The sequence below is a fragment of the Pinus tabuliformis genome, chromosome 4_2, assembly GCF_031772625.1.
Source record: "Pinus tabuliformis cultivar Carrire ecotype Pingquan chromosome 4_2, CPIR1, whole genome shotgun sequence".
NCBI classification, from domain to species: Eukaryota; Viridiplantae; Streptophyta; class Pinopsida; order Pinales; family Pinaceae; genus Pinus; species Pinus tabuliformis.
In genome coordinates, this window is record NC_142304.1 from 60,794,394 (window position 1) to 60,806,635 (window position 12,242).

Genomic DNA, 12,242 nt, shown 5'->3' on the forward strand with positions numbered 1-12,242 from the left:
ACCATCTATGGGATTGGGTTTATCTTCAAAAAGCTATTATGGATAGAGGAAAGGGAGATACGATGAATCAAGACATCCATGGGATTGACATTATCCTTAAAAGGCTTCATGAGTCGAAAGGAAAAAACTTTCGCGCGTGCGTTTGTTAAAAAGCTTTCCCAAACTCGGTTGGCACGGGTATAGATCTGAGATAGAGCGCCAACTGGTGCGCCCTCTTTGGAGGATTTCCCCCATTGGCGCGAGTAATACACTGTGGATCTGCACTAATGGAAAAAGGGAACTTTTTAAGGATATTCTGTAGGAGATGTCTTCAGGGCATATGAATTTCATACTTAGGGGAACATAATGCAAGTGTTTTCAAGTTATGTCACTTCTCACAGGTCCCGAAATGAGTCCTCCAAAGTGCGGGAGAGGGGTGACAGGGACGGTGACAAATGGTGACAAATTACTGTGTAACAAGGCCCATGCAAGCCAAAAAATGGTTCCATTGCTAGGACCATGATCTGCATAAGGGATGTCTGATGTCGTGCCACTGGAATCCAACAAAGAAAGAAATTGAAGATTGGTTGGACAAGAAGATTCACGAGTTCACGGCGTAGGAAAACTGAAATCCATGAGTATCTAAGGAACAGTGGTTGGAGCGCTACTTGTATATGAAAATCCATGAAATTTTCTTATCATCCTTTCCTTCTAAGCTGTATGAGTGGATCACTAAGCTAGCAGACAGTCAGGGAAGGTGTAGGCTCGACAAACTAATCGTGTGGACTTCGGAATTAGTGTGCAGACTAGAAGTGTCAGGAGATAAGATTGCGCGAGCTGTCAACCATTGGATCGACCAAATTATAGGAGGATTTATCACTGAGTTCACGGTAGACACGACCGTCAGCTACAGTGAGGCAGAGTGACGTTTCCTCAAGGGACTGCTAGGTAATTATATTAAATCTTTGAACACTTGGAGTAAGATGATATTGTGTGAAAAGCGGGTTATGCGAATAAATTAATGTTTGGCACTACGCGAAGTGGGAAGATCTATAGAAGAGAAAGTAGTGGAGAATTAGAAACCAATCCCTTAAGTTCCCCCTCATAGGAAAGCGAGGAGGAGCTCGCGAAAGTTTCTCCGAGAAGCGCGGTCAGTTTGATAAGGCAACGAATTCTGCTCTTACCACCTCCACCTACACCACCACCCGTCTCACCCTCCTCACCTCCATCTCCACCCACCCCACTTCTGCCACCACCACAGTTCAGTATGGCGAGTGCGATCAAACTACCTGTATTCAGAGGAGTAGGGAATGAAGATCCGGACCAATTCTGGTTCGTTGTAAGAGCGGTATGGGAAGCACAAGGAGTAGTGGCTGAAAATATCAAAAAGGCTATGCTGGTAAGCGCGTTGTAGGATCTCACATTAACATGGTACACCAAGCATTCTAATGACCATCCAAACGTAGGAATCGCAGAAATCCAGTTTGCGCTGAACAAGGAATTTAGCAGGCCAAAGTCGAAAATCAATCATCGGGTTTAAGGAGATCGCGATGCTCTCGGGCGAGACCCCCTAGGATTTGGACCAAAGACTGAAGGGTATGATCTGTGAAGCCAACATGACGTTGACAGATGGACAACACCACGCATGGTTTTCAGCGTCACTAACACTGCACTTAAGGACGGCACTGTCACAACAAAAAATTTCCACCCAGGCCGAAGCTTTGGAGATGGCGATGAGATTGCATGAGACCCCTATACAAGACCTTGTTCTGGGAGTCCAACAAATCCACGTGCAACTGCAAAATCTGTGTCTGGATATGTAGAGTTTGAAATAGGACAGGACACCTTAGCCAGATGCATGCGAGGAGGTATGGTGCATAAAATGAAAAGGCCAGGGGCATGATAAGGACCACTGTCTAGTGTTCATGAATTACTTGGTAGGAGGAGGGCCGATGCCGTTAAGACTTGAGGCACAGGCAGGACCAAGCATGGTGCCTGCATTATGGTGCACAATCTGTCAGATAGGAGGAAAACACACTACGGATAATTGTCATCTATTGTAGAAGTATACATAGACGTCCCAACAATTGTTTGTTAATTTCTATAGGTCGATAGGCCATGATGAATGCACCTGTAGAAGCTACGAACTAATGATGGATCGAACTCCTGCCTACAGGGTGCAGAGCGAAACACGAGCCCTCCACCCAAATGCAGGAATGGTGCGTGCTGGATTTCAGAGGCACGGTCAAGGTCGAGGCAGAATGGGACCAGGAAGGGGTCACAAACAATTAATTTGTTACAATTGCAGAGGGCCATGACACTATGCCCGCGATTGTACAAACCTGACAAGGACATCATGTTTGTACTGTACTCAATTTGATCATGAAGTAGAAGACTACCCTACATTGATAGAGAGACTGCGCGAAAAAGGGGTACTTCAGCCCCCTCTGACTCAGAATTTGCAGATGATGAGGTCTGAACTGCGTAAAGAAGACCTGAATGCAAACATGATGCTCAGGAGTGGTATGACCACTGCCGATGATAAAGGGAAACAGTCAGAAGAAAGTGCATGGGTTCGCAAGGATCCTACAAAGGAACCTGAAATTTGATTTAGAACGCGCGAAGGAGACATTCATGGAAGCTAAGAAGAGCTTCAGGGAGGCCTCTACTTCAGGTAGTAAGGATCAACTAGAACCAGGGATGGATCCTTCAATGCTTACTACCTTTCTGGAGACATGCATGAAACTTCTACGCAACAACAAGGCAGTAAAAGGACTATAGGAACTTATCACTAGGTGCACGGGGTCAGGAGAACCGTGCGTGGTCCAGAAACTTGGAAAGCATGCATTGCGCACAGGAAGGGAAATGAGGTTGATTGCGCAAATTGGCGAATATGAAATGGATCAGGTAATCCTGGATCTTAGATCGGACGCGAATGTACTGCCAAAACAAACATGGGAACACATGGGCAGACCCACGGTATAGTGGTCTCCTATTCTGTTACGAATGGCGAACCAACATAAGATCTTGCCCATGGGAAGATTGCAAGGGGTAACAATAGATATTGAAGGTGCGAGCGTGCAGGTGGATTTTGAAGTGATAGAGATTGTCGATGATAGTAATCCCTATCCCGCACTACTAGGAATATAGTGGGCCACCGATATGAACGGAGTCATAAATCTGAAGAAGCGCAAAGTGATCTTTGAAAAAAAATCACTATGCATAGTAGTACCGCTAGATCCAGCCGAAGGAGCGCGATACACTGAACCGGTGCTTGACGATGATAGTGATGAAGATCTCAATTGTATTCACAAGATAACTACGCGAGAAGAGGATTGGGTGAATCCGACTGCAGATGGAAGGATTTCGCGGGAACGCAAAAGTTCCTACACTTCGGATTCAGACGAAGAGATAGAGCGATGGTAGAATTGGCTGCACGAATTAACAACGATTAACTGCAACATGATGGTTAGATCACTGCGCTGCGTGACAACAGAAGCAAGGGATCTGCCTACATATGATGGGTTGACCACAATCGATGAATTCTTGAACAAATTTGAAAGCATAGTACCAGAACAATAGCGGTTCGATGCTCTGAAGTGGGCACTGCGCGCAACGCCCACACGATGGTGGCGTACGCATCAAGGAAGTTTTGAGGACTGGCGCAGATGCAGAAGGATGATGCATCTACGCTTTGGAAAACCCCAGCTCAGAACGAGAGCCAGTCAGCAGGGGCGGAACAACTTGCGCGCCCACCTTTCCCGATGGGTACGGGCATATGCTATACAGCCCGCACAAGCGCATGCCACTCCCAGAATAGAGAATTGGTACAAACCGTAGCAGCAGGAAAGGCGACACGTGCTACCAATTATCTGTGAAGAAGCATTCGATAGGGTAAGCAAAGTATTGAATAGGGTTCACCAGGTGAGACACATTGATTGGGACCTGCACGTACCAATGGTTCGATGGGCCTATAGGACCATGTGCAAAACCCTGACCATGGAAACGATTCCAAAGGTGTGGAACAGAGTAGAGACCATAATTTCTAAAGAGAATGCAAAGAGGAATCCACACGTAATAGCTCCCGCAGATGTGACAGTGCGCGAAGACCAAGACGAAGAAATCACACAGCTACGCGAGGTCGAACACATAAGGATTCAGGAAGCCATTCGGCGAGGGAACCTTAGACTTCGCGAACTCAAAAAAGACCGGGTACGATTGAGGAAGAAAAGAATTTTGATGGACATCGAGGTCAAGAGGCTGGAAAACGAGATCAAGCAAGCATGTCTCATCGATAAACCAAGGATGACAAGGAAAGGTGCGGATGATCATACCACTGAATTAGAAGAGTGTCATTGAGAATTTATGACTCTGCTGCCGTGGCTATGACAACATATCACCAAACGAAGTAACCAGGGAGCACACTGATATGATAGAACGTGCGGCGCCGGCTGTCGTGAGGGCAATTGGGGATTTTCTGTGGACTATACTTGAAGGCGAGTTGAAGCCTCGCACAGGTGGTGCGGCCACCTGACTAGCTTTAGGAAGCAAAGTCTCAACACTCCAGGTAGTTGAAAGAGAGTGCGAGACTATAAAAGAGTCTGTTTGGGAGCTGCGAGATAAGGGAGGTGTGCGCAGAATCAACATGTCATAAGGTTCGTGTCCGCACACGGGGGGCTGCGCTGCTGTGCGAGTAGGCTGGGAAGTGACTGTTGGTGTCACTGTTCATGATGGGATGTCCGATTTGAGGCCAAATGGAGTGGGCGACGGGCATTTAAGACGCGAATTAAGGGAAAGATTTGGGACAATCTGCCACCAAGAAAGCATTTATGGCCCATAATTGGGGGGAACGGTCGAATTTGAATTCAAAAGGTGCTATAAAACTCTCGGGGCTAGCCACGAGACAACACTTGTTCACTTGAGATTTGAGCAGTTGATTAGAGCACAGAGTGTTGAGTACTGAGCGATATTCGAGCCCCTAAGTTCGCGAAAGACCACATACAGTTCAAACAAGATGACGGCTACCAAGAGAGGTTTGGGCTTTGCAGAAGGAACTGCCGACGAGGCCGCTAGAACCCCACGGTACCCGATGTTCCCAAAGATACTGGGGTCGTGCCGGAAATCTCGAAATCACCTTGGATGCCAAGATCGAAAAAATATAACCAGGCAGCGGGACCAGTCCGCATGTCCCTGAGGAATCCGCAGTTCGGTAAGCTCTCAATGGAAGAAAAGGGTAAGGCTGTCACCATTGAGATAGATGATGAGGAGGAGGACCTGCAGACTCTCATTGCTGAGGTAGAGGAAGCAGAGGACATGGAAGAGGATATCCAGCCGGTGCACTCTGCAGCGAAATTGCCTGAGTACGTCCCTCCGCGAAAAGGGAAAACTAAGATACCAAAGGATATGGATGCCACCAAGAGTGCACTCCAGACCCCGCTCCTCCCTGATGGAATTGTGTTTGAGGGCTTGCACCTGGGCCGCGTGCCCATAATGAAGTTCGAATATTGGGACCTCACAGACAGCGAGAAGTTCCCACACTTAGAGATGGAGAGCCTCATGAAGCAGAGCACGAAGGGGCCAATCATAACACTAGATCCACGAAAATGGCTGCGCGGTGTGGAGAAGGTCGAATTGCTTCATCTATTTTGGATACCACACTTTCACAGCGCACCCATCACCATTTTCATCATCAGGCAGTTGCTTTGCCTGGTGCATGATGGTACTTATGGCTGGAGGAGCCTATTCCCATCACGACAAATCTCATCCACAAAATTTCTCAAATTCCCTGTAAGGGAAAGGACCTTGTGATGATAGTAGGAAAAAGCGGTGATTTGGATCTCATGGAAGCCATGAAGAAAAAATATAATCTCTAGAAGAAAAAGAGGGGTTACGCCATCAACAATATCAAAGATAAAGGGGTGCGCATAGCCACCCAACTCCTGGCTGGGAAGGTAATGAGAAAATGTCGCGATGATGAAGTACCAGCGCCGGTAGTTGTGTTGGCTGAAAAATGCATAGAGGGGGTCCAATTCAACTGGGCCAAGTTCCTCTGCGAGGAATTCTTGATCAACTGCAAGGAAGCCCAGGGGTAGGGTAAGACCTTCCACTACGTGTGGTTTCTCTTGTCCATTTTGCTAGTAGCGGGAGAACTGCCAGAGGACAGTCAATTCCCAAGCATTGAGCACGACTTACCAGAGGCTGCAAAGTATGCATCGCTCTGGGCTACCAAGGATGCGAAGTGGATTTGCGATACGAAGATCTTCTGGGTGCTCATGGAGGCGAGCATCTGGATGTGGATTAATAGAAGGCCGCACTTGTCCCCCACAGTGCACAACAGTCTACGGAGATTTGCAGACTTCAAGGCAGACATGCATAATATTTACATCAAGGCGTGAAAGGATCTAGTGCAGCAGTGGACCAAGCTCCCCTTCATTGCCACTGATGATGCAATTTTTACAGTGTTAGAATCATGGCCTCCCGAGTGGCGTGCCCCATATTTGGCGGAGTTGGATAGGACAGCAACACAGAAAAGAAAGGATGAGGCCAAGCTGCACATCACATAGCTGGTCGAGAAGAGGCACAATGAAAAAGTGGCAGCCGAGGTAAGGGCAGTCTGCGAGGTAGCAAAGGCAACCGCAGAGCAGGAAAAGGCCACCGAAGTAGCAGCAGCAACGTAGACAACAGGGGCCACAACAATGCAGGAAGAGGAGGGCTAGGAATTGTCTACAAGATAGGAGGCAGAGGACACAGACCTTGCAGAAGAAGGTGTGGACCCGGGCACAACTTCCACCCAACTCAAAAGGCTGCGCGTCACAGAGAGATCGGGTCCACGGAAAAAGGTCAAGGCCTCCAAATTGGCCATCGACCCGATCACGTTAATGGAAGGTGACCTCTATGACATCGGTAACATGGTTCATGAGGTCACCAAGGAAGCACTCCAAGAAGCCATGTCAGAGCAATAGACTGTGTTGGGGGCCCTAAGCGCGTAGTTATAGGAACTACAAGTGCAGCCCCCATAGGAAGGAACCATAGCCACCTATGTCGTAGCAGGCACATCAGAAGCAGAGCATATGCTACTCGCAAGGATGGCCAATACCATAGTGCTACTGGAAGGAGCGATAGCAGTGGAGAATGAGATCAACAGAGCTGCGGTTGGCCGGATCAAGGGACTTGGCCTTAATTTGGATGCCCTTCTGTGAGACACAATATACCAACTATAGGATGGAATAACAGTAGAGCTCCGCGCCAAGGAGTGCCGCGCGATTCAGGTGATGAGTGAGAAAAAGATCAACATCGAACAACTCAGCCTGTAGCATGACGAATTGGTGTCACAAAAACAGCGGTTAGTACAGACAGTGGATGAAGCATGCCAACATGTCCTAGAGTTGTCCATCACCGTGAACCTGCCAACAGAAGTGCGGATCCACTGTTTCATGAGTGGAGTCTGAAACACACGTGAGGAAACACCACAAGCGCAGCTGGAGCTGAATCTCCAGATTACCGAGTTGCGGCTGAAGGCGTAGACTTCCACTCCTCCGGAAGTTAGAGAGTAGCGCGTTAGCGCTATCCAAGCAGGGTTGGAAGAAATTGGATGGGAAGTGCAAGACTATAACGGTATGTTGGACCAAGCCTTTGGAGTCCTCACATCCTTGCAGTAGGACCCCAACATACAACACCTAGAAACAATGGTGCGTGAGATTCAGGGGTAGTACGAAAATGTAAGGGGAACTGTGCAGACAGTCGTACTCACTCAACGGCTAGCAAAGATGCAACAAGCAAGGGAATTGAAAGAGCAGGTGGATGTCACAAGACAGAAAGAGGCACTTCTTAAAGCACGCGTCCAACCATGGATTGACGAGGCCTTCTAAGGCAGGGATTTGATTCTCACAAAGAAGCATCGGAAGCAACAAGTCTAGCAAACCACAACGAAGTGCGTTGTGGACGTCCGAGCAGTATGGGACCAGATGGAGGGACTCTGCGCCAAGATCGCGATGCCAACTGAGTGACTCGGGGACGAGTCACGATGATTGTTTTGGGGGCCTGTTGGGCATGGAATCCCCCCACAACATGTTTTGGGGCTCAAAGCCCAAGTTTTGGTCAAATGTATTATAAAACTCTGCGAATTGCGGGCACGAAGCGCGAAGTATAGGTTGAGTCATAGGGTTGTCCACCCTAATTTTTTTAATGTGATGTAATGTCATGTCGGCCTACCCATGGTCCGCGGACCATGGGATTGTATAAATAGAGCGAGGCTCTAAGTTGTAAAGATAGATATGAGGAGAGATAGATGAATACGAATGGTTTGAGCATAGAGTAAGAGTCTAAGTGTATTGGGTCGTAGTGGTAGGAAGAGACTCTGCAGCTGAGTGCGCAAAGGCCTAGTAGAGTCTGCAGCTGAGTGCATAGAACGGTGTCGAGTCTGTAACCTTGAACGAAGAATAATAAAGAGAAGTTGATTCCAAATTCTGTGCATATGCTTGTGTATTGCATTCTTTACATTTATACTATTTTATTTATCGCGTGCACTTATATGAATGCTGGACACACTGTTAATTATCACTAGAATTACATAGATAAGTTAATAAATCAGGTAATAACAGGTTAATAGTAAGGAAATTGGGAAATAACACCGATCGGCCCCGAGTAGGGCTGCGCAAAGGTAGCATCACAGGTTGCGAGGGACTAATAGATGCACATAGCGACGTGTGCGCATGACCAAGCTGCGGACCGCCAGAAGCTCATTAGACATCCCCAGGGTGCGGAAACCTTGTTCTAGCACTCTCCCATACTACTTCGGGTGAGACCTCAGTCTACGCTCCGTGGACTGCTGCCAAAAGGGCCAGTAGTACAAGGGTTTGTTTGGCTAAATCACCTCTGAACCTAGGTCAGGCCCATACAAGCCAACAAAAATTGATAATCACAAATAAGAAAATATACTTAGACACATGAAGAGAAGTTGGACCCAAGTTTTTTTTCCAAAACTTAGGAGTTGTTGAGGGCTTAATAATCTACTATACATATCATCATACAATGTTAGCCTAGAAGAACAAAAACAATTGACATGTAAACATCTATCCAAGGCATTCTAGAAAGAAAAATATTGATCCCAGGTGAGTCATTGAAAGAGAAACATAAACAACCATGTAAGTTTCCATAGTAAATAACAAGCTATTTTATCTCCAACAATAGGTAATTGAACCAAAATAAAATAATTTGAATCAACCATAGCGAGACTAGAATTTTACCTAGTCCCCAAGCAGAAAGAAATATCACATGTTCTTCTATAAGGGATTGATCCTTTGATTGATTCCAACAACACAATGAAATATTTATATTGAGTCCTTTTGGGAGTTGACATCAACATTGATCTCTCTAAAAGCATGAGTAAAGAATATTGAGTTAAACACGATTAAAGAGTTCCTCATCTCCTTGAAAATAGGCTCAGGAAAAAATTTGGTCATCCTTTTCTTTCTATACATCCAATTTATCACCACTTGAGAGTCCTCATACCATTGAATATTGGACTTCTATTTTATTGGCCAATACAAGAAGAGTATTTAAGTTAAGGAGTTCAACATAGTTTTAGACCTCCTTTCCTAGATTGTCTTTAAAGTTGATAGAGCGGGTCTCATCTAAGTACAAAATTCCACCTACCCCAAAATAAGGGGGGTGCCTTCACTGACACCATAAAATTACACTTCCAAACCCCATAATTTTTAATAGGAGGATGTGAGAGCAATATTAAGATAATATTTATAACAAGAGAACATATTTTTGGCTTCAGAAATGCATTTGAAAGGATGAATAAATCCATCATCTAATATATCAACATTCATAGGCAACCATACACCCCATGAAACATTAAATGAAGCAATTTCAATTCTTTTAATTCAATATTTTGGTACTAAAGTTTGAAAAACTTAGCTACAATCCTCCCCTACCAACTATCCTTTACTTGAGTCGAGATTCTAATTTTTCCTAGACCTCCTTAGAGGATGGACAAATGATACGAAAGTTTCTTGGACCATGTTTATTAATTTCTATAAAACATCCGATGTAAGTGATTTATTAGTGATAGAAATCCACATAATGATCCTTTATTTTAGAGGTAATATGATCTTCAGAGTAGTTTCCACTATCACAGAGGATTCTTGGGATTGTCTAGCATATACATGTCTTTATACCCTAATTTTGGAGTATAGTGCCCCAAAACAATATTCTTGTACCATTAAAGGTTCTCCTGTGTTGAGAAACCAAGTGCAGTGTAGTTTAATGCTTGATAATTGCTTGTGAATATTAGATGTATTCTTGTTACTTCTTAAGTCTTCTTCATCAAGAAATTATAAAAATATTAAAAACATAAAGATCACAATGAGACAAAGGACGCTAGAAATTAGGCTTGAGAAATGCATTGGAAAGGATGAATAAATCCATCTTCTAATATACTGACATTCCTAGCCAACCATACACCCCATGATACATTAAAGGAAGCAATATTAATTATTTTAATTCAATATTATGGTACTAAAGTTTGAAAAATTTAGCTACAATCCTCCCCTACTAGCTATTCTTTACTTGAGTCATTTTTTCCTAGACTTCCTTGGAGGATGGACAAGAGGATAAGTAAGTTGCTTGGACCATGTTTATTTATTTCTACAAAAAAACTTATGTAAGTGATTTATTAATGATAGAAATCCACATAATGATCCTTGGTTTTATAGGTGATATGATCTTCCAGAGTAGCTTCCACTATCACAGAGGATTCTTGGTATTGTCTAGCATATACATGTTTTTATATCCTAATTTTGGAGTATAGTGCCCGAAAACAAGATTCTTGTACCATTAAAGGTTCTCCTATGTTGACAAAGTGTAGTGTAGTGTAGTTTAATGCTTGATTCCTCTTCTTGATAATTACATGTGAATATTAGATGTATTCTTAGTAATATATATGTCTTCTTCATTAAGAAATTATACAAATGCTCAAAACATAAAGATCACAATGAAACAAAGGAAACTAGAAATTAGGCCAGAGGCAAGGGCACAACGCACAAGGGGAAAACCAAACAATCCTTCTCTTATAGAATCATATCAAAATGAGATATATCCAAGACTAAGACCAAGACCAAGAAGAAACTTCCACAAATATACCAAGCCAAACCCTCCTCCAAGCCTCCTCCAATAGTCAAAGTCAACGTTAGTCAAACATCCTCAAAATCTAGTCAAAATTAGAATTTCGACCCTGCAGTAGAGGTCAGATTTCATCTTGCAATTACCTCCGAAATTTGGTTCTATTCCACAAAAAAATTCATCACATGTGTGAGCTATAGTAGGGTAGAATGATTTTCTTCTTGTGATTTGATTTCCCTCTCTCCTTTGACTTCAACCTTCTTCTTCTTTTTTAGGTACATAATATACTTGATGATATGATGGATGAATGAGCTTTCCAAGAGGTCAAATTGTCTCTTATATATAACTTTCTAGGAGGTTCTAATAGGTGCCACTAGGCCAACTTGTCCAAGGAGGGTCGACTTAGTCATATTGTGAACTTATGACTTAAAAACAAAATTTAAATTCTTTTTCTTACAAATGCCCAAATGGGACATGACTCAAATAATTTTTCTTTGGACTCAAAAACAAATTATTTCGACTCTTTTGATTCTAAGATAAACAACATGCTTTAACAAAATATAAATAAAATAAATGTAATAAATACATCAATGATAAATTTATATCATAAAGACTGACTCTAGCTACAACTTCAACACTCCCTCTTAACTAGGAAGGTATTCATAATGACTCAAAACGATAATATTAAGTTGAAATATTCATATAAGAAAGGATCTAGATTGATAAGCATCAATGATGATACCATCATCATAACTAACATTGTCAAATTACCCAAGTCTTGATAAGTAAGCTCTATCAGTCCACTATATCAAAACATGATACTATAAGGCATTTATTAGGACACCACATCCACCTCTCCAAGGCACATAATCCATCTAGGTTCACCAAAGTATGTCCCGACAGGACCATTTCCTAGTCCATTATCACAATACTTAACACAAGGAAATATCGGTCCTCCAGACCATTCTTATACTAGATCAATGTACTTGACTTACGACTGTTAGTCCTGGTCACATTACATGTCTCAAGAATGTCGGGCCATGATGCTTATCCAATCCACCATTCTCCCTATCCATGTTCATGTACCATACTTACAACTATTAGTCCTAACCATAGTACATGGCACATGGAGAACA